This window comes from Tinamus guttatus, unplaced genomic scaffold (genome assembly GCF_059628265.1).
Source record: "Tinamus guttatus ecotype Peru unplaced genomic scaffold, ASM5962826v1 Tinamus_guttatus_pri_ptg000492l, whole genome shotgun sequence".
In the NCBI taxonomy this organism is placed as follows: domain Eukaryota; kingdom Metazoa; phylum Chordata; class Aves; order Tinamiformes; family Tinamidae; genus Tinamus; species Tinamus guttatus.
The window spans coordinates 4,384,834-4,408,774 of record NW_028289026.1 but is presented as its reverse complement, the minus strand read 5'-3'; positions in this window follow the sequence as shown (position 1 = coordinate 4,408,774).

Genomic DNA, 23,941 nt, shown 5'->3' with positions numbered 1-23,941 from the left:
CAGACACTCTCTCTCTCTGTTTTTTTTTGTTAGCTGAGTTAAACCGATGCATTTAGGATTCATTCGTAAGGTTCAAAAGCTTTTAGACAAAACATCTGTTTTATTAAAGCTGTACACAGAGTCCCCAGTGCTGGAGAAGGAAGGGCATATTGGACTAAACTTTATATGAAAAGGAGAAGTAGTCATTCCTCCGGGGTCAGACTTCAGAGGATCTGGACTTTGTTCATTCTCTCCTGCCTGCAAACGGGAGAATCAGGAAATATAAGCGCCTACAAGATAAAAACAAAATCTAATGCTAGAGAAACAAGGCCGGGTATTTACCCTCACTGATCTAACTCTGGATTAGACTTACACAGCTCACACCAATCTGCAACAGCTACTGCTGTTCATAATATGGAGGACAAGGACCCTAGGGTGTTGAGAACTGCTTTTGCTGCAGAAAGTCTAAAAGTCTGGTGTGAAATGAGTCACAAGGAAAGGTTTGGGAAAACAGTACTGTGTTACCTGACTGTTAGAAGAGCAGGAATCTTTATATGAGGGGGTGTTTTAGAGAACGCCAGGTATGTATATAAAATAAAAGTCTGTGGCAACAAAACAGAATATTTTGCTAATCTTTTCTGAGAAATCAGCATGGAAATTCATCACTGCACAGTCATCTGGCCCTGTTGTTCATGTTGCCCAATCTTCTTGACCAAGCCCACGATAAAAGCAGAGACAGAGGAGATACTGGTTTCTGACTGACTTTCCCTTGAGCACCTCTGGCCAGAGGGCAAGGTCTAGCCAAGCTAGGTTTTCAGATCCAGCCTTGTGGTGCTTACAAGGAGCACAGATCTGTAGAGCTTTCCCTTTTGAGAAAGTCCCTCTGGCTTTCTTTGCTTCCTCATCTATCAAATACAAAACTTGATTGTTTTGTAGGCCCAGGCTATTTGGCTTTAACCTCATTTAATCAAAGTTCTTGCAGTCATCTGAAACATCATAAATCTGATCATTCCAGCTTCCACTGTTTCATCTTGATCAATGTCAAATTGGTGTCATTCAGTCTACTTACTGAGGAAGTCCTTAATTCCTAGTTTTCTTCCCACCTCTCAGGGATTTCCATGTCTGTGTGTTGAACAGAAAGCCACATGGAGGTTAGAAAAGGTAAGAAAAAAAAAAAGGACAATCAAGGGAATAAAAAGGGGAACTTAAAAGGTAGGAACTGGATGAATCCTGAAGACCAAGGATGAAATTTGCACAATGAGATTTTCTCTTCCAAGGCTTATCCAGGAGTTTGTACAATACTCAACACCATACTGCTGCTTCCCTTATGCAGCATTACTCGTTCTTCTGATCCAGATTTGCCTGGGGTTAAGTAGGAAAGAGGCCATCGCGCTGGGTTGCAGATAGGCAACATCTCTGTCTCCTAAGGGCTCAGTTCTCAAAACCAGTCTCTGTGACCCTGCCTATACCAGGCCGTCTACTCAGACATGTGCCAAATGTGCAAATCACTTTGGGGGTTCACATGCTAGGAATGGAAACATTTGAGAAGTCAGAGGGCACAACGGGTAGTAGACACGGTAGGTAGATCCCTCTGCAGGTATCATCTGGCAGAGGGGAGAATGGTATCTTCTATTTTAAGAGAAAGCAGCTGGAATCAAGCCCAGAAATTTTCTGCAGCTATCATAACTCAGCCAAACTGCACACAGACCTTAAGACATAAAAATGGTACAGTATTAAAATGAGAGGAGTGCAGCAGTTTGACTTAAAAGTGCACTGGGAATCATAATTTTACATTTCTTAGCTCTGTGTGTGCTTCAACTCTGAGACCCTTTTCACAGATAAGGCTGTTACAGTGGATTCAACACAGTGGTAAGTTGTAGGAGTTCTCCTTTAGAAGCAAGATGTGTAGTTCAGCTTTGGAGCCATGGACCATATGCAGCTCTCAGTGCTTTCAACTGGTCGCTCTGTCACTAGTTTGCATTTTGATATGTGATGTAGTATCACTCTGTCTTTAGTCATAGTGTACCCTGGTGTATTAAACAGATGCTGATTACCTTCTCCAATAAATATATTTCAATAGTGAATGTGCAGATCCCTGTACAAACTAGGATGAACTCTCATCTGTCTTCTTCTGTAACTAGCCACACTCCTACAAAGTGTGTATGGAAGGCTGCCAGATCCTAGTGGTAAGTATTCCACACCCTTACTGTAGGGCTTCTTACAGGAGGTAGAAGGCACTGTAGCTATCAGACATATATATCTCCCTAGGGGTATAAATGAATTTTAGAAACCCATTTAACAATAGCTGTATTTATGTATATAATTGAGTTTCTGCATTGAAAAAAATGGAATGCAAAATAGGCACCAGCATTTGTGTATAGGATTACAAGTCAAAATGATCCTGTTTACCGCAGTGGTGTTATGCAAATTAACATTAAGTCTGACTGGCTCCCAGACCTGGTGGCTAAAGGAGTAGTATTAGTTATATTGATGTTATCTCTCCAACAATATTTTAGAAACAAAAGAAGAAAGGGCAGACAGCTTTTAGGAGATGTTTTATCAGCATGATAGCAGCAGTCTACAACCAGAGGACCAGAATATGCTTGGTAAGCATATTTTTGACTTTTTAGGTGGTCAAAGATCATTTGATCCTTGCAGTAACTTACTGAAAGAATCTAGAAGTACAGAATACTAAATTATCAGTGTAGTGAAAAGTTATGTATTATTTACAAGCACAGTGTGAGCTGTCAGGTCAGTTAAATCAATTATTTACCATTTGTTCAATTCAGCTTTGTATAAATCTTCATTTTCTCACTCATCAAATTCCAGATTTGCTACAAAGCCTTACACCATGCCTGTTATCGGAACAGACTGCAAAGTATAAAAAGGCAGTCAGTTTATTAGATTTATAAGCAATTGTTTAGAGAAAAAAAATAAAAAAAAAAAGGGGAGAGAGATATCAATGTCTATTCTTTGCTTTATTTTATCTGGAGGGTGATTTTTGTGCATATATACTACATGATTATAACATATACACATATATTTCGAGATGGAAGGATTCTATTCCATTCAGTTTTCACTGCTGTGAAATAAAGGCATTCCTGTAAGAACAGAGTGGCCAAATTGGGGAGGCATTCACACACTTTTAAGGCTAGAAAGGAGCATTGCAGACTGTGACCTCTTGCATCACATAAGTTTATGGACTTCATATAGGAATTACTGCAACAAGCCTATGAATTCTGATTCAACTAGTACATGCTGGATTAACTTATTTTTCTCCCTAATTTGGCAATAACTTGCAGGTTCCTATCAATACAAATATATACATAGATCAAGGTCACAAAAAATATATTTACTCGTGTAGACAGGCAGTAAGACTTTAATCTAGGTCCGTGTTGTGCAATTAGAATGCACTGCTAGTAAAAGCTGGCCATATCTACTTTTAGTGTGATCCACTTATGAAGCAAAGGGACTTGGCCCAAACTACATAGAAATCAAGATCTAAGGCTAACAGGATTTTTTTGCAATAGTCAGTATATTGATTACTGCAGAGATTATTGTTTTATTAAGTAAAACATCTTTAATGACACCAGTGATATATATTAAATGAGGATTTTCTTTTCTCTCCATTCTTCTCTCCTTAAATAAGAATTCTGTTATGGAACAATATTAAGTCACATCATCCTTTCCCTACCTGTGTCCAAAACTTGTGGTGAGAATAATTCTTCAAAGGAAGAATCATAAGAATCTCCAGACTGTGCAGTTGGTTTAATGTGGTGTAGGATGTTGTTCTACCACCAGCTCCTTCAAACAGGAAGCTCCCAGCTCTACCCACTTCCACTGAACAGTCTTCACAAAGCGTGGCTGTCCTTGTGAGCTGACCTTGCCGATGAGTGCTTTGAACATGAGCTCTGTTACTTTGAACAGAAAATGGGAGCTAACGGAGATTGAACAGAAGAATTAACACATGAAAGATAGCCCCAGAGCAATGGCGAGAAACATAGCTTAACTTTACACACTCTGAAATATTGCATTTCATTCATATTTCATCTTATTAAATGCAAATTCTGTGAATTAAAAAAAAAAAAGCAGACAAATTCACAGATTTTTTTTTAGCAGACTACGCAAGCTCCTTACTCGTTTAGGGTTAAAGATGAGTTAAAGAGGGCACCAGACTTGCCAAAAAGAAGTTCCATGAGTTCTAGTGAAGGGTGTGTGTATATATTGTCAAAGTCTTTCCATTTCTATTTGGAATTCTACTGTTCTCTAAGGCTTCTTAGTACCCAAATGACTTTTTTTTTTGTCAAGGGTATGATTTTGTTGCTGTAAAATAACGTAAGGATGGTTAGAGATCTTCTGAAAAAAAGTTGATAGCCATTCAGTCTTGATAAACTGAATAGCAGGTGGATTTTAGAAGAGATGAGCTGGTTACTTGTGAGAAACCAAAATACAGGAGGATTTTTCTGTACTGGAAGCTACAGAAGAGCTTCCACCTCGCAATGGAAGGTCACTCTTCCTCCTGATGTTATTTGGAATTCTTGGTCTGTTCTTGTGGCTGACTGGATCAGAAAGTGGAAAATGGGATGCACCATTCAATGCTACAAAGCAGACTGTTGTCTGTGTCACAGAGCTGACATCATACCGTCTGTCAAATGGAAACTCAGAGAAGCTGCACAAATTACAGATGTGCAATTGGAGAAAAACAAAAAATAGAGTCCTCAATCTTCCCTTGCAGGGAAAGGTTCGCGAAGGTCATGATATATGATCAAAACTCATGAGAGCTACCACATTTTCTGGAAAACCCTGGTAATGAAAGGAGGTGTTTAGCTAAAAGCACGGGTGATGTTCCTATTTTGCTTTATTATTGACTTTCCATTTCTGATTAGGAAAGAGCACTTACTTTTTCTGCACCTTTTATTTTCTCATCAACATGAAAAGGACACCATCCCTGTAAAGATAAGGAAAAATATCTGTAACACATTCCAAAATCTCATTTGAAATTTGTAGTTATCTCTCTTTGAACCTAGATTATTTGGAATAAAAACAATACATTAACAAAATATATGCAAAAAAAAATCTTCAGAAAAAAAAACTCTAAGTTAATCAAATAATTAATTCTTTATAAGCCCACCAATTTAGTTAGTATAGAGACATTTGTTTCAGAGTGGCCTCCTGCAAAAATTTTATCCCATGGAAAATAGCATGTCAAAATATGTTGCAAGTCTGACTTTTTTTTTTTTTTTTCTCCTTACCTGTCCATGCAGGAATGTAATTGAAGAAAAAACTAAATTAAATATTTATGACAGAAACTGCTTGAAAGCTTAGATAGTAGCTTGCACTAATATGTCAACTTTCCTGTCTGGTACCTTGTAGACAAGCTTTGTCCCCTTCTCTTCTGCCTATGTTCCTTGGCTATTTAAAAAAGCATTTTCATTGAGAAAAGTAAGAGGTGAGAATTGGTTCTTTCCCTGACATTTCTAAAAATGACTCATTTTTTAAAACAGCAAAATCTACCCAGGAAAATCCTGAAGCATATACACTGTACCATGTACCTGAGGGAGAAAATTGCCTATAGCTTCAATTTTAAATAAAGAACTACCAGCGTCTCCAAGTCCTCTTCAAAAAAATGAGAGTATCTGACAGGCTGAGAAATCTACTGCCAGGTACTTTTCTGGGATAAAGTCAGTAGAAATATGTGCCCTCCTGACTGGTTGCTATTGAGATTCTTGGTTAAGGTCTGAAGCATGGGCTTTAAACTAGCTGTCTTGGGACTTTTCTTGGTCGCTAGGAGAAGTGGTTTCCAGTGCAGAAATAACAAAACTGCACTCACTGTAATTTCAGACAGCATTTCTTTAGCTCAAATAATTGAAACAATCCAAAAAAGATGACCAAAATCATGACCAAAAGTTGTCATTCTACACTGTTTCTTCAAAACTGACTTTGTCAACAGCCAACTTGGATTTATTGCAGGTCCCAAGGAAAACACAGAGGAAAAATGATAATTGTGCGAGTCCTCCCATCCAAAATGGAACTTGTGCTTCTCAGCAACTTCAGTGGAGATGAAAAGTTTCTTGACTATTTGACTCCGACCATTAGGTACTACACCAATCAAGAGAGACTTTCTGAGTTAGGACTTGACAAGCAAACATTTAAGACATTCAATCGTCTTCTCATCTTTTAAAGAAGTATATCCATCAGGGATGATTTGAAATAAATAGAAATTTAAAAAATCTGAGCAATAGCAGAAGCATAAAGAACAGTTCTGAACCCTGAATCACCAGAAGAAAAAAAAAAAAAAGAAAGAATCACAAGCCTCTTCTTCCCCCATCAAAATAATGTTTTTTACTGTAATTGCTGATCATCTACAACACAACATAGGAGGTGGTTCACTGTCCTGTATACCATGTTATGTTCTGAGACATAGAAATCTTTGCATAATCCTGATGAATCTTTCTTACTCTGAATATGGTCACATTAGGACAAATGCATGTTCTGGATGATGAAATGATTTTCTATGAGCCACCTTTCTCCTATGAAGGATCTTTTCAGTTGCAGCAGTTATAATTCAGCCTACAGAGACTGAATATATATAAGCTGTGATGTCCGATCACATCAACAAAAGTGTTTAGCAACATACAGTCATCTGAAGATGCTATACAAGAATAATAAATAAACAATATTTTCCAAATAAAACCATTCAGAACAAAAATAACTTCCTTTTTTATCATGTCAATTAAAAGATGAGCATTGCATCAGCAGACTTTCAAAAGAGATTAAAATCCCCAGAGAACAATACATCATACATGAGGAGCTTCCTACCAGACTCATGCAGTTAATGAAATTCTATGCAACTCCTTCCAGGAAAATAGCTTGTGTACTCTAAAGCTATATCCAGGATTTTCACAAACTGTTCTGCATGATTCATTCAATGCTCAGTAGATTAGATGTTATTCAATTCACATGAGTTCATGTTAAATAAATAAAGTAAAGCACAACAGCTGGGGCTACTCATCACTCAAGCATATGACATCCATTGCCAAACCCAAGAGAGAGTCAGTAGTTTTGTAATTACCAAACTGGGTCACTGGTGAAGCAGGATGGGGGGATTGTTACAATACCAGCTCCTTAGATTTTTAAGTTTCTGTGATTAAAAAAAAAATATCAGGGAGATTTTAAGCATCATATGGCTAGTGTCAATGGCTCAGACTTATGCATAGGGAATTACTGTAAAAAGCACCACTATTTCATCCTATAAAATCAATTGTAGGGAAAGGGTAAGGAGGAGCTGTTTCATCCCATATATTATAGTGAATTGAATGGCCTATGTTGCAAGTTCGGTAGTTGCAGAAATGCAGCAGAGACGGAGGAGAAGCAATGAGCCTGACCATGCTAGATTCGCTTCTTACTCTTAACTGCTCTAAACGTTCAGCGATTTCTCCCCAAACACCTGTACACAGCTCTGTGACTGTTCTTAGCTTTAACAGGGCCAGACATGGGAGCAGAAGCAAAGGAAGTGAACCAGAAAGGAGGAGATATGTGACTATAGAACAATTCTGGCTCTAACATGAGCCTTAGTTTTTAAGCAGTGTATGTCAAGCAGAAGTCAAGGAGAAGAGACTTCACAGCTCCAGGAAGGAGGAGGACTACATCTCCAGGCAATTCAAGGCTATATAATTCATGTTCACATAGCTTCCATGACCCATGACAAAGGCATCTCAAGCATGTGTACCGCTAGAGATGTTAAGGTACACCATTAGGAGGCAGGGGAACTGTGCAGGTAAGACAACATCTGACTCACTTGAACTTTTGTAGCCTGCAGGACCAGGTAGAGCTGGGTAGAGGAGAGTGACCTTTGGCACAAGACCGGAGCAAGACTCAAACTCAGAGTTTCCATTCCACGGCAAGACACCTTCACCACTCAGCACCCTACCCCTGGCATGTGCGTACCCATCCTCTATTTGTTAAGCAAATCAGTGCATACTTTCATGTATTATACCTGGTGGAATTTATCTCAGTGTACTGTGCTGAGATTCCAAGAGGATGTAGTTATTTTTGACACCAGTAATTTCAGTGTGTTTCTTTTCCAAAAGGGACCAAAAAGATTTTGGAGCTTTGCCTGATTTCCATCCTACATCACCACTTATGCTCAGCTGACGACAGTGGAAACATCAGAAAATATTCCTTTTTCAAAAAAAAAAAAAAAAAGTCATACAGAGACATAGAAACACCTAAGGAAGACACAGGAATCGTGGCTCTGCTCTCACCCCCTCTCCTGTGTCTCACCTGTGAGCATCCTGCAGTGCTCAAACATTTGCCTGCAGGAATGGCAAACGGCTCTGCCTCACAATACCAAAGCACGTACGTGCCAGGATCCCACCTATGGATCCAGCTCCCACATTACAGTTCAGACTCCATTCAGCTGTTATCATCCTTGAAGCACCTAAAACTCACACCTTGATTTTGACCTAGGAAGACAGTTAGCTTCTTAAAATCGGCTTATGTACACATGGAAATACATTTTTCCTTCAACAGGGATCAGCAGCAAGGGGTCCAGGTCATGGCAAAATCCAAACACTTCAGAAATTACTTACTTCTCACTCAGCTGAGTGAACCATCTCACTCAGAAACAGGAGCTGAGCCCAGAATGAAGCAATAACCACCATGTTCTCCCAAGACTCCCTTTCATGGCAGGGTGGGTTTTAGAGTAGTAAGTGTGGCACAATGGTTAAACAATTTGTGTGACAAGTCAGTCTTAACTAGTCTCTTTAAATATGATTGGGATTAAACTTGGCCCCTTCTACAGCATTCTGGGAAAAAATCCATAGTCATTCGATAGTTGACACAAGCAGTCATACAGGGAGACACAAAAATCCATCTTCCTGCCTCCCAGACTCTTTGCTTTAGTGACTCTTACCTTACTTGGTGTTATTACTTAAGACATACAGTATCATTCACCTCTGATTTCCAGCCAGTCACCACCTAAGAACACAGTGCTGAAGATGGGAGACATTAGCAGACTCGTTAGGCAAAATATTAGAAATTTTAGTAGCAAAGGAATTTAGGGGGTGTAGGTGTGACATTATCCATTATACCTTTCTTGGTGAGCAATTTATAACACAGCCAACAAACTCAGCTGATAGATGGTGTGTTGGGCAGAGCCAAAGAATATGAATGGGCCACTTAATGCTGAGGCTGTCACTTCATAAGGCCACACTGGGTCACAGAGAGGGAAAAGGAGTCTCCATAAATAGAAAATGTCTCGCAGCTTAAAAATCGTGACAAGTCTTTCATTTGAAACAACTGCAAGGAGGGTGCTGAGAAGACTGAAACTTTGAATATCGCTTGTTCAGCAAGCTGCCTAGCCAGGCTGGGAACGTGTTGGAGCTTGCAGTTTTGGAGTCTAACATGCTCCTTGTATTCATCTGTTTGCTCTTCCATGATTTTATAGCTGCTTTATATAATTCGTATGCAGGCATCTTATACTGCCGAGTGTGCACAGTAGTAAGACTGTAGCTGCTGTTCCAAACTGCAGCTGGTACTTTGGAAAAGCTGCAACATTTTCCTTTCATTTTTCACTATTCCTTGAGGCAATTTTTGGCACTCTGGAGGAAAAAAAAATCCAGAGCACCCAGATGAAACATTTTTAAGTTTGCATTTTTTATGGGAGAACAGGATTTGAACCACACCCCAGATTTTCATGGCAGCCAACCACTGTCCTCAGATATGTCACATACAGGCAACATTCAGTTCTGTTTCAAGATCTGCTGAAACTCAGGAATGGAGAATGGGATTCACACAGCAGAATCCTCTTCTTCCAGATACCCCTGGCTTCTGGCATCTAGGTCTATGCCTTTTGCATTTACAGCACAACTTCTCTCCTCCACTGCCTTTCTTCATCTCCCAGACCTGGTTAGTCCAGTTTTGTGGGTTATCTGACATCCATCTAGAAGACAGGATTTGCAGAACAGGAGAGAGTCTGGCTGTGACCCTTTGAACAGGGTCCTGTGCTCCTGGTGCTCCTAGAGTGCATGTTTTGCACTGATTTCTTTCTTTTTTTTCTCACTCCAAGTAGTCATTCACCCATCAGCAAGTGTTTCCCTGTGACTTGACATCAGATTGCACTGATTCTCATGTCAAAGGAAAGGTGGATATTTTGGCTACCAGAGATGATGACTAGCAGCAGGCATTTCCATGTGTGTTACTACTTATCCAAGTCCAGTGAGGCCCATATGTGACCTATTTTGGTCACTCCAGCTTTCCCAGGAATGTTATGAGATACAAGTAAAGCTAAGGTGTGCTAGGCCCTCAAAGTCCATTTGACTGAGAGTCATATTCCAAATTACTGAATAGATTTGAAGGCCGAAGGGGTGATTGTCATTGGATCTGACCTCCTAGTGATGAAAGACATAGAAATACACTTGAGCTTTTCTGCATTCAGCACTGTCATGAGTGGTCTGCCTACGCAGGAAGTAAAGAGAGAACTGCATATGTCATGATTTGACAATGGATGGATTTGACCATAGTGCAGAGACCAGGGTGATTCTTTGTTCCTACCTCACCTGATCCTGCTTCCTGAGACCGAAGGCCCGTTCCCGCCCAACCCTCAGAATTCAAAGGGGGATTCAGGATGTCTCCCACGTGATCCTGATTTTGGCAGCCACTTCTGATAGATGCGAGGGTGGTAGCAGAAGAGGAAGCAGGGCACAGGCTGTACTACTGCCCGAGGACAAAGGAGTGCATTCTTCTAGGTTGCTATAAGCACTAATGGTAATTACAGGATAATTTGGGTTGGATACTGAACTGCATTAAAGCCCCTTTCTGCAGCTCTGGCAACATAAGATGACCTTGTTGAGGGGGCAGAAGCAGCTTGTAAGAAGATAGCCAAGGAAAGGGCAAGAACAAAGAAGGGTATGCTGACCCTCTTGATGCTTCTCCAGAGCACAAGGCCAGAACACAAATATTCAGGCTTTGCTGGGTGCTGCTGTCACCCTGCAGGGGTGCTATGTGTTGCTATGGGTTGCTATGTGGTCCAGGACAACAGGCTGAGCTCTGGACACTGGCAAGGAAAAGGTGTCAGTGGCAGGTAGGAGAATGGCAGTGGGGAGAGATAACATTTCCCACTGCAGGTCCTGCCTAGTACTTCTTGCAGAGTCCAGATTTGCCCACCCAGAACACAGCTGATACTGGGAAGTTTTGCTCCCAGCCCCACTTTGGCTGGGAAAGCTAGAGGCAGGCTGGGGCTGGAGGAAGCCCTTGCAGCTGCAACCCAGTGTGCTCTGGCTAATCTCTTCTCAAAACTGCTCTGAGATCTGGACAGCCCCAGGCTACCTAAGAACAAGAGGAAAAAGGAAAGGTTATAGAAAGGCCTATACATCCTCTTCCCTTTTTTTTTTTCCCCCCCAAGCATAAAAAGCAGAGACTCAGGCCTGCTGGCTTTCTACAGCCGAGGTACATTTCTTTAGGAGAAACAGTGACCCTCAGCAACATAGCACAGCTTTGGAAAAGAATCACTTATTTTATCGTGCTGCTTGACATGGAGTGGAGCTTGTGGGGCAGAGAGGATCATGTGTCAAGATCGACCTCACCTAACACGAGATCATTCCCTTTACTGTTGAGATGAGCAGGTCTGTGAACCATTGAGAGGACAGGTCAAAAGACAGGAGCTGCTGTTTAGTGTGGCCATGGCTAAAAACCTGCTACACATGTTGAATCTTTTGTCTCATGACATATGACTTGAGTACTTAAAAATAATAACAATAATCCAGAGCAATTATCTTTTCACTTCATTGCAATTCCCAGGCTGCTGAGTCACAAATCCTATTTCCACCTTTCATGTTGACACTGAACTACCGAATCCGTTCAAAGTGGTTTCATAGAATCATAAAATGCTTAAGGTTGGAAGGGACCTCTGGAGGTCATCTAATCCAACCCACCCCCACACACACAGGGTCACCCAGAGCACATGGCATAGAACTGCGTCCCAGTGGGTTTTGAAGATCTCCAGAGAAGGAGACTCCACAACCTCTCTGGCAACCTGTTCCAGTGCTCTGTCACCCTTACTGTCAAGAAATTTATTTGCTGCGCAGAATCCACCAAGCACGGCAGAGCCAACCTCCTGTTTTAAGGAGGACTCTGACGTGGAGCACAGCCATCTTTGGTTCCTTCTTTTTGCTCCCTCGACGCTCCCCGCTGCTTGGCTGCGCAGAGCCCACGCGTGGGCTGTTGTGCCGCCCACCCCGTCGGGTGGAACCGCGCTCGGCGGGTCCGTGTTGGGTCCGTGTTGGTCCATGGTGGGTCCATGCTGCCACCCAGCGGCTGTGGCCGCGCTCCCCCGGGGGGGAGAGGATGCTCGGGCAGGGGGAGAGGGGCGAACATGCCGTTCATTTGGGGAGCTGTGAGAGGTGTTTCCCCTCTGCCCCGGTGTTTGTCCACTGACAAACGGTGTCGCCACTCATCATCACTCTCTTCCCAGCGGCTCTGCACTACCTAGGACTACACTGAGCTCCTTTTGCATCGTGCATCCTCCCCAAGACCCACCTCCACAGTACCTGTTCACCAAAGTGAGTGAAGAGTATGTGTTTCCCAGTGTGTATTGCTTCTCTGATTCTTTTTTCCTCCCCTTACCCTGTTCGGCAAAGGTAGGTAAAGATAAAACCTGATTTTGATAGTTTTTTTTTTTAACAGTTTTTAAAGGTTTTACGATTTCTGAGTGATATCACCTGTGATACTCAACTTCCTCTCCCTTGGACCTGCTTTTAAGAGCTGCTGATTACCCCAAATCACTGACAGTTTGGCAGCCGTGGAAGTCTCACAGAAGGCAAGCTGGTGCACTTAAGCAAAATCCCTGGGAAAACGTATTATTGAACTTTTACCCACAGCCACTTCTCCTGTCTGTCCCTCATACCCAAGCATCCACAAGTGGAAAAGCTTCCAAGTACCTGATGCCAGGGTACCACATACATCCTAGGGTCTGAGCTCAGATAGGATGCCCTGTCCTGCCCTCTGCTATTCACTTCTGTCCTTTCTGCTTCTCTGTCTCCACTTTGCCCCTCAGCCATGTCAATCTGTTTTGTTTTCAAACAAATCCTGTATCTGGATCTCCAGATAACTGCACAGCAAGTTGTGCCAGCAAAATTGAAGAGGCATCAGGATGCATCGAGGCGGGAGGAAAGCGAAGGAGAGATGTCTTAAGCCATCAAGCAACGTCCTGAGGAGCACTATTGTCAGGTCACTTGACAGGAGATGTGTGTGTTGCCCTGGATTATGTGGGAGGCTGTCATAAGGACTGAACAGGGCTAGAAGGACTTTCAAAGTGGCACTGGTCCAGCAGCTACTCAGTACCCAGAGCGCTCTCCAGCTTCCTGATCCAGCTTGCTGTCTAACTGAGCATGGCATAGGAAGAGATGCCATATTGTCCCTCTGGGAAGATGTGAGGTGTTGTTTTACCTGTGAGGAAGCGTGAGGCATGAGTCAAACGGATTGTGTGTCACACTCAGTGCAAGTGACGTGACAGTCCTGCATGACATCATGGATGTCGACTTTTCCTGTAACCATATATACACGTGAAACAGTAATTACTAGTGGGCAGATATCCCAAACAAAACCCCAAATCTGAGTAATTTTGAGGTCAGAGATTCTTTGTGGTTAATGAAAAAGACAAAATGTTTTTGTTTTGTTTTTTGAACTCTGAACACTTTGTGTCCTGCAGGACTGAGCTTAGATAGAGTGAAAAAACACCATGAACACACAGGCTGATGTGTGAGAGATGCCAGCATTCCCATGCTGCTAAGCTAAGTGTGCATCTAGATCAGGGATGAAAACAGTGCCTCGCATTTGACCAAAGCAAAAGTCCAAAACACAAACCAACCAACCAGTTATCGCAACACAACATGAAGGAAAGGAAGTCTCCACTGAGGAGGGACAAGGGGGGGATGGGACAAGGGCATTTGGGGTCATCAGTTGTGCTGTGAGCCCACTGGTATTTCATGGAGTGGAATTTGCCAGAGGCAAGCTCTGCTCATTCCAAATTCCAGATGGATATCGTATAGCTTTATGCGGGAGGAATTCTCCACCGTGCAGGAAATTGTACCTTATTTTTCAAACCCTTCAGCAGGAAGGAACCTTGACTGCCTCCTCTGAAGGACTCAGTTGTCCAAACACTGGGTTTCTCTAGGTTAAAGGACTCACTGAGACATAGCCTGAGACAGTCTTTTTGTTCTGCATTTTGCTTTGCTTTTTAATGCCTGGTGCATGAGGACTGCGGACTCATATGCACTTCAAAATGCAATACAGATTTGTGCAGAAAGTTTTTAGGTGGAATTATAGTTTGTCCTTTTTTTTTTTTTCTTCTCCAAATGCAACACAAACCATCACCCTTAGGACTCCCAGATGAGTGGGTAAGGTTAAGGCCACAGTTCAGGCTGGCTAAATTAGACTCATCTTCCTACATGAATCCCTTATATATGTCCCATCTTCCCTACCCTGGGCAGAACACAGCCTCCAGGAAGAAAGAGTCTTGAGGCATGCAGAGATCTGGTGGGACCATTTCTCTTCTCAGTGTTGATAGGAATGAAGTAACCAAATGCTAAAACATCTCATCACCATCCAATCCTTGGGCACAGTCACACAGAAATGAATGGAGACCTCTATCCCACTATATTCAAGAGGAAGAGTGAGGCCTGTGTGATTTCAGCAGTTTACAGATTGCTGATTATCTCTTAATTTCTGTTCATTTTCACATGCATTTATCTAAATATCTGCTCAGGAGATTCAGGAGAACAGAACACAGCACCTCCTCAAAGGCCAAAGGAAGGTGAGGGGGAACTCTTTCACTGCTTATTTTTGCTCCTCTAATCAGTTTAACTGTGCTGCTGATGTGCCTGGTGATCAAAAGAGAAGTTAATTTTCTGGGTTTATGTGAGAAATTGCCTCCTTCCGCTATACCCCTCCCTCTGCCTCTCCCCACCTATTCTGTGCATTTAAAGCAGTTGCAAGCCCTTTTCCACCCCACTTAATCCCCCCTCGTCTTCTCTTGGTAAAATCAGCCCACCACACTAGGCTTCAGCTGTTTTTCAGAGCTTGTCTGTTCACATCACTGAGTAAGGGATGAAGTAATGAAAATTACAAGCTGTAGAAATTTGATCTCTCTATTCTGTAATTACTGCTCTCTGAAATCTGAGAATATATATTTACTTTAATATTCTTGCAGAGGAGGGGAAGTATCCCCAAGGCATAAAGCAAAGCGAGAGAGAGCGAGCTAGAAAAAGGGGAATAGCATGAACCCATTTGTACCTGATTAAATGTTGTATAAAGTATTGAATGGATCTTGCCTTTAAGGCTGACACAGAATCACAGCATTCAACTCATCTTGGTATTTAGAAGCAGCCAACACTTCCTCTTTGCAATGTACATTTATAAATAGTAATTTGAAGGTGTAGAAGCCTCATCTTCTGGTTTCCCAACACATCATTGCCAGTATTTGTTATTTCATGATGAGACATTGGCATTTTGCTTAAAACTCTAAATCCTAAAGTCTTGTGATGACACTAAGAATCTTATCTGTCATTTATAAAATAAGAAGAAAAAAAAATTTGGAGGCTCTTGAAATGATAAAAAAGCTGGAAAACAGGTATGAATAAACACTCAAGCGTCAAAACCTGAGATAATTTAAAAGATTTTCTGGGATTTGTTTTAAATTTGTCTTAGACTTTAAAAAAATGTTGTGAATTTGGGAAAACAAGTTGGCACATGCTGCGTAAATGCTGTTATAGTTATGGTAATTCTTAAAAAGCTTCAAACATAATTGATTTAATGTGTCTTGCATAAAGCACAGTAAAGTCAGTCCCTGTCCTGAAAAGCTTAGAATCTATTTTCTGTGGTTTAAAATTCAGGTTGAAAAGTAAAGGTAGTTTTCCTCTATCCATTTACTTTTTTTTTTGACCTTTAGAAAACACAGAACTCAACTTAGGACCATAAGTAGTGTGGATTAGCCTTACTTCTGACATTCCATATATGGAATAAGCATCAAAGTCATTTCAAAGTCATTCATGATCAGGGCTGAAAAAACTCTAGTTTTCACTTGTTTAAATTCTTGAGGTTGTTCATTGTTGGCCCTGAAAAACCTGTAAAGGAAAAGGCCCAATGGCTCTTATTCCAGATATGTGGGAAATGCCCTTCTCATGATGGTCCTCCACATCTGTGTCAGTTACGACGACTCCTATCTATTGCCTCCTGAATTCCCTCAATAGAGAAAAAAAAAATTACAAAATTGCATATTCAAAAAACAACAACGCAACATTGTTATCAACTCTGCAAACTCTTTCAGAGCCAAATGAATGACAGGACCTCTTTTTATTTTATTTTATTTTTTAACCTTATCTAATCCACTTCACATATTTAGAATAAAAAATAAAAATAATCCTTGCTGAAGCATCAGTTGGGTAACAACAAAAGTCTGGCAGCTGCATTTGGCTTCAGACAAGCAGCCAAATCAACCTCCCAAGGTTTTCTCTACTTCTTTTTCTCCTCCTGGAAAACTGTGTCATAAAGTCATATATTTTACAGGATTACCAAATCATATTTTTGAGTCATATTCTTCCTGGTAACTTAGTATCACAAAGACATGAGAATCAAAATATGGAACATTTTAGAACATAAAGATATTGACTGATTAAACATTTCTCATTTACATTTAATAATGGCTGGTTTGTTTCAGGGACAATCCATTGTTCAAGCTACTCAATAAGTCTCTCAACCTTTTCTCAGCATACCAAGTAAGGGTAGAAGCTCAACAGTCTGTATATCCTCTGCTACCATCCTCCTCTCCTCTCCTCTCCTCTCCTCTCCTCTCCTCTCCTCTCCTCTCCTCTCCTCTCCTCTCCTCTCCTCTCCTCTCCTCTCCTCTCCTCTCCTCTCCTCTCCTCTCCTCTCCTTTCCTTTCCTTTCCTTTCCTTTCCTTTCCCTAGGACAAGTTGTTCTCATTTTCCCTCCAGATTACACAAAAGAAGACTCTGTTATCTGCTTTCTACCACTCTTTCTCTGGCTGATCTCTGTGCATTAATGATGAAGTAATTAATACATACAGGTCATTACAGTTGATTAATATTTGTCTGCTGCCTGAAACAAATTTGCCCCTGTCAGCAGTGGGGGGTCCCTAGAGGATATAGGATTCACTACAGCTTATAATCATCTGCTGAAAGTGAGAAGAAAAAAAAAATCTATGTTATTAATTAAAGTCTCAATGCTCAAAAAGTAAGGCACTCTAAGGAATCTGCAAAATTCTGCTAAATTTGGCCTTTTCAGTTACCAGACTCAAAATCTGAAGAGAAGTAAACTTTTTAAAAGTTTTCTAGACAGCAAAATTGGAAGAAAATTATAGGATTTTCCATTAGTCAATCTTGCTTGACAACTCTCTTGAATATGTTTTAAGATTTAAGGTTTTTTTTTTTTGTAGTAGTAGTAGTAGGCTGTGCTTGAACAGAGTTCTTTCTTTGTCTCATCCTATCCTCTCCCACTCTCTTCCAATGGGAAGCAAATCAATTTAAATTTAAAATGAACTATTCTGTTATTTTGTTGGGGAACATCTCTCCAGGTGAATTATTAAAATCTATCACTCGCCCTTGAATTGTGGCTAAAAGCTAGTCTTTCTGTTGTCAGTGCAGAGGAAATGGATGCCTCTTGAGAAATATTATTGTCCCAGAAGGTTTGCAGGGCATTTTGATGATGAGTAAACTAGATGCTTAACTTGTGTATTGCTTAAATCAGGTGAGACAAGTCGCATATAAGAGGTTCCCAGATATCTGTATGCCTCATATCTAAATCCAAGCTAAATTACATCTACTTCTAAACAACTTATTTTAATAAGTCAAGTAATAGTTCAAATAATAGGTTTTGTTATGAGTTATATGAGAAACTACATATCTATATGCATCCAACTTTTTTTTTTTTCAACTGTGGACATATCACTATGTCAGATCTTTCCCAGAGATTGCATCTACTGTTGAATTTCTGCAAATTCATATAATAACAGTGTGTCAGTGGAATTCAGAGCACCCTGAAGCCCTTAAGTATTTTTTTTCCCTGGCTAATTCACAGACAGATTGTCTTCACTGTCGTACAATGAAGAACATATTTCTTATAAATGGCTTACTACATCTTCCTGCCGCTCCAGTCCACATCCAAGCTGAACTCAAGAGATGCAAGGGCAAAACAATGTTAGCTCACTTTTCATATCTGAGCTCCAGTTCTGTTTCTGACAGAAGTTAGATGATAGTATAAGTTAAAGCCAATGCCATTGCAAGCTTCCTCCTTGCTATAGGGAACAGGATACACTTAATCTGCAGCTGCTCTGTTCCATCACAGTCACAGTCTGCATCTAATGTATGGATTTCTGTGTAAAGAAAATAATGGCTATTAGATTTTTTTTTTTGCACATTAGTGTTAGTACTTCTTATGACCTTATTTATATTAACTTAACAAGCAAGAGTGCCTCTGCCTTCAGGGTAGATACTATTAATATTAATCCCTGCATGTTGCATAGATTGCATAGATTGTATGCATCTCACAGTTACTGAAATCAGACATAGAAAACACCAAATAGATCATTTTCCAGACTATCCAGAATTGTTCTTTACCATATATTTTAGTACTTAAGTTGAGACCTTCTCATCCACATTGTATAGTAAAAACTCAAGAGAGGTCATTCCAATCAATTGGATCAATGACACACAAACTGAAACTACATTAAGTAGGACCTTGATACAATAAAATATGACAACTTTGAAAGGAGTTGTTTGATTTTATTGGGACATTGACTTGTGAACTAAAGTTTCTTAAATTATCTTCTGTATTAGACTCTAACAACTACTTAAGAGACATTGCAAAGATTTTATGGATTAGTAATCTGAAAAGAATCCCTAAAATGCAACCTTGAAAGAATAGCTTTTAGTAACATAGCCCCAACAAAAAGGTGCACTTAGTGCATTATATTTATTGTTTGTAATTATTATTTATCTTAAATATATGTGTATATATTTCAATTGAATACCTCACTGCACTTCCTTATATATTAATTCTTCTTCAAATACCATTCACTGTTTTTGATCATGCTTTTTTATGGAGTTTAATACCTTTAAATCTGTCTGTCTACTCAAAGCTAACTGTCAACTATTTTCAAGAGAATGTTGAACAATGTCTGCAGGGTGGTTCATTCCTGCTATTTTACCCAAAATGGGCTGAATTGCTGTCTGGAACTGGATTGCTATGAGAGAGGTGCTAGTCTAGAGTGAATGCCTGTCTTTATGTCTTCAGTTGTTTTTATCTGTTTATAGTCCTTCAGTCTATGAAGCCCTTCAATCCATTGGTTCACAGCCTCAGCTGTAACTTTGGGCAGTAATTCATTGTCCTATTATTGCCTTCAAGTGCATATTAGGATATTGTTTTTATAAGCCACTGAGTTGCCTTTTAACTTGGCTCAGTGTCTCTCTTGCTCCTATGCAATCAGTAGTCAACGTAATACAGACAACATCAAAGCCAGACTTTAGAACTTTGCTGAGTCATAGAGTATATTCATTATATTATCTTAGATATTTTTTCTTAGCTAGCAGCTTCATGTTCATAACATGGGATCTATTCCACATGGTCAGAATGGATTGTGTAAGCTAGCTGACATGGCTTGGTGACCAGACCTTTGATACCAACTGAGTAGAAATTCTCTGAATCATAAGCCACAGCAGCTTAAAATGCAGAGAAATTCATTTAGATGTTAAGTCAAAAATTCAAAGCAGAGGACCCCTCTATTGTATCCAGTTCAGGGGTGGCTGTGAGAAAGCCTGGACAGGATGACTGCACTTATACTTGTCTTTCTCCCCTTCCCCCTTACTCCAAGAAAGACCAGGCATATTCACTTGCTTCTCACTGACTGCAGATCTCCTAGGCACAGAACATTCATAAGGTAATGCTGAAATAATAACAAGGTTCAGGTTCTATAATGTACCCGCATTTGTTGATCACTGAGCAAAGCAAATGCAAATGTAACAAGGAAGAACTGGGACAGATAAACACAAAAAGAATGCTCACCCATCTACTGTGCTGATTATGTCCCAGGAAATGAGGGATAAGGCTGATGCTTATGTGAATAAGGGTACTTAAAAAATAAATAAATAAACATCGCATCATGTGACACACCATAAGTATTTCTACAGCAGTTATTTTTCATTCTGAGTTATGTAGGGAGGGTATTTAAAAAGAAGATATAGAAGGTTGACAGGAAGAGAAACTTGCATCACAAATGGTCAAAAATAGCACAAATCCTTCCTACAGACCAGCTAGGATAGTTCACGCCTGTATGACACTATGATGATAAATCTTCACTCTTCTATCGCACAGACTTACAACGTGGGTGCCAATAATACCCTCAGATTAATATCAATCCATAATTCGTTTCACTGTTGTTCTCCATAAGTGGACAAAACTTCTCTGGCTACCTGATTGTTTTATCATCCCCCTAAGAAAATGCAAATACTTTCTGATAAAAGACCCTGCAACATAATTGTGCCAAAGCATCCAGCATCTGAGAACCTTCTCCATCCCATGTAATGTGGCCATCTCTGCACAAAATAATACATTAGCTGCTAATAAAGAGGGTTCGATAAGGGAGTCAGCTGGAGAAAAACAAGTGAATCCCTCGCCATAAGGAAGGCACAGTGGGATTCATATGAGCGAACTTTTCTCTCATCTGTGATGGCAGAAATAAAACAATCTAGAGAAATGCCAGTCACTCACTACAAACTCTAACAAAGTCACTTCACTGAACTGAGTTATCTCCAACTTATTTTGGTAAATACAGGACTCAGAATGCCCTGTGAGCTCCTCAAAACTAACAGGATGTTGGTATAAGTTTTATCTTTGTGCCCTCTTCTCTGGAGGACAGCATTACAAATGAAAGACAATATATTGCAACTATCCCAGAAGAAAAAGCCTGAAGCAGAAAGGGCTTGAATCTGCTGATCAAAAAAGGATTTTATCATGGTGAATCGAGAAGAGTTGCGCAACCATTCTGTTAGTAATCAGCTTCTCCACCTCAAATTCAGGTTGGAAATAGAGATGCAGCAATCAGCAGCATGCAAAAGAAGGATGGCAGCTGGACAACCTATATTCATGTAGCTAATATTGATATATTTATTTAATTCAGAGTGCTGTTATTCTTGCTTTATTGTTGCTATTGTATTACAGGAGTGCCTACATATTCCCTCCGAGATCTGTGTACAACTGCACTACATACTATATGAATAGGATAAGATAGTCCTGCTGAAGTTAACAGAAAGATGCTTTGATGGAATTTAAATCAGGCCACAGACGTTCTGAAGTCTGCCAAGCTGCAGCTCTTCATAACTCCTTTCTGTCTGACTGTCTAAATTCACAGACGGGACCACATAAAAACACCAATAAGAGGTTTAACACGATGCAAAATCTCACCTGTTAGAAAAGATATTAGAATGGGAAGCACAAAGGCAGAAATTGCCTGCGAAAAGTTATTCACCAAAGATATTAGGCCAGATGCTGCTCTTTAGTCTTAGCATATTGAACAGACTCTGGAGGTTCTGTTGAGCCAGCAAGGTCACTCCATCTTTGAACTCACATCAATTCAAAATTGGGATTATTCCTTGGTTAAATCTCTGTGTTCTGTTGTACTAATAGTAACTAAATATTACTAATAGTAATAAACATTCTCCACCCTCAAAACATCCCCCAATGACTTTATCATCTTCATATAAATGTCAAACACTATTTGCTTACATTTGCATAGAGCCTTTTGCTTGTCACTATGATTAAAGATCTGATATCGCAGCTGCACAGCACAACCTGAGGGGGAAGAAGGAAGATTCAGTCTTTTCCTCTCGGGCAGAAAATATTATGGACTTGCTGGCATTTTGGATAGGTGTATTTGTTCTAGAGAAAGAAGGGAAAATGTATTCATCAGAATGAATAAAGGAAACAAAGCAAGTTTAGTGATAAACTATACCTGATACCCAAGGCTAGGACTCTGCATATCCTTTTCCTTTCTCTGCCACTGACTGATTTCATAATTAGCCAAACCACTTCATTCTCCTACTCGGTGAGTGTTTCCCCTTCCACAATGTGTTTTAATCTGTTTAGATCTTGATGTCTTCCAAGAAAGGTTTGCCTCCTACTCTATTTTTATACTGCACCTTGCACAAAATGACAGCAGTCATTGTTTGTGCTTCTATTTGCTGTAATAATAAATGATCTTGAAGGTTATTAAAAAGGAAGCAAAAATGCTTGTGGGAATAGATCAGTAATTAGGAAGGATATGAATACTTTGTCTGAAGAATAGAGTAGATGTTTCAGGATTTCTTTGAATTGCTCTGTAAGGTCACTGAGTAGCAAAAGGAAGCTTATCCTCAAGTCTGTTAAAGTTCCCCTCACTTCTGAAACACTCTGAAGGATGGTACGTGACCAGCCCAGCAATATCTCCGAGCACCAGTCAGGGGATTGAGAGGCTCCATCTATTGCTAACATCTTGCATGTCTATAGGGCTTCTTATCAGCAAATCTCAAGCACTTCCCATTCTCTACTTAACCCTCGAGTGCACTGTGGCTCCACATGGCTCTGAATCACCCAACATGAGCACAGCAAGGTCGTGCTAGTAACAGAGCACCAGTAACAAGCTAGTGGTGGAGCACAGAACTGGTGGACCTATGACTTAGCTGCTAGGGAACACTGCTGCACATACAGCCCCTTAAAGAAACACCTCCTTAACCCAGAGCACACAGCTTCAGTGTCTTAAAAACCACTCTTGTCTTCTCACATAAAATCACCAGTCATTTCCTATCAAAATATTTTAGGCCAATGTTTTCAAACTTGAGTGTTAAAAAAAAACTAGTTAGTGCAAATGTCTGAGCATGAGTTCAAGTGCATAATTTCAAGCACATGCAATTAAAGAAATGCTACTTAACACAATTAAAGAAATCCAACTTATTCATTTATTTTACATGCCAGAGTCAGTGATGTCACTCTGATGATCTCCTCGTGGCATTCAGAACAGTTTAAAAAAGCATACTCTTTTGGCTGCAAACCTTTTCCATGACATTGAAAGTCCATACACTGCTAGCTAATAGCAATGGTAAGAAGGAGTGCTATTCTCATTTTAGCCTATATGCTTGTTTGCATTTACGTTGTTGTGACATTTTCCATTCTCAGAGGATCCTGCTTACCCCTTCAAAGTCTACAGAAAGGTGCCGATTAAAATAATTTGTAATTCTACTCTTCCATCCCCACTGTGGATTATTTTCCATGCATCTGATAAGTTCTGTTACATATCTCTGCTTCTGCCCGTTTTTGGTTTCTGCCTTATCTCTCTACTGGTGGAAGTAGACTTCAAGGTGAGGATAGTTATGATGTTCTGCTCCAGTCCATGGGCTGTTTTCTGTTGCAAGGCTTTCAGCTGCTACCACTGAGCAAGCGAGGGAGGCAACGTGGCATGCCTTACAGGTTGCCAAGAGGTTGTGGAGTCCCCTTCTCTAGAGATTTTCAAAACCCCCTTGGATGTAGTCCTGTGCCACGTGCTCTAGGTGCCCCTGCGTATGCAGGAGGGTTGGACTAGATGATCTCTAGAGGTCCCTTCCAGCCTTAAACATTCTATGATTCGATGATTCTATGCCAGCTGGCCAAAGCTGCTTTCTTCAAGTTAGCAGTCTCTTAAGTATGTGCTTGCAGCATTCTCTGCCTCTTTCATACCTCTTTCATTTTCATCTATGGCATTTTAAAGAAGTGGCATTCAACCATATGCCATTGAGCTCTCAGATTTTTTTTTTCTGCTTTTAATTTCCTTGGGAAGCTCAAGTGACTTCAGGGAGGAGCTGTGTACAAATGTTCTGACCTTCATTGCTCTGTGTTTCTCTTAGCATCATCTCTCTTTCCCCTTAAGTGCCTCAATTAGCAT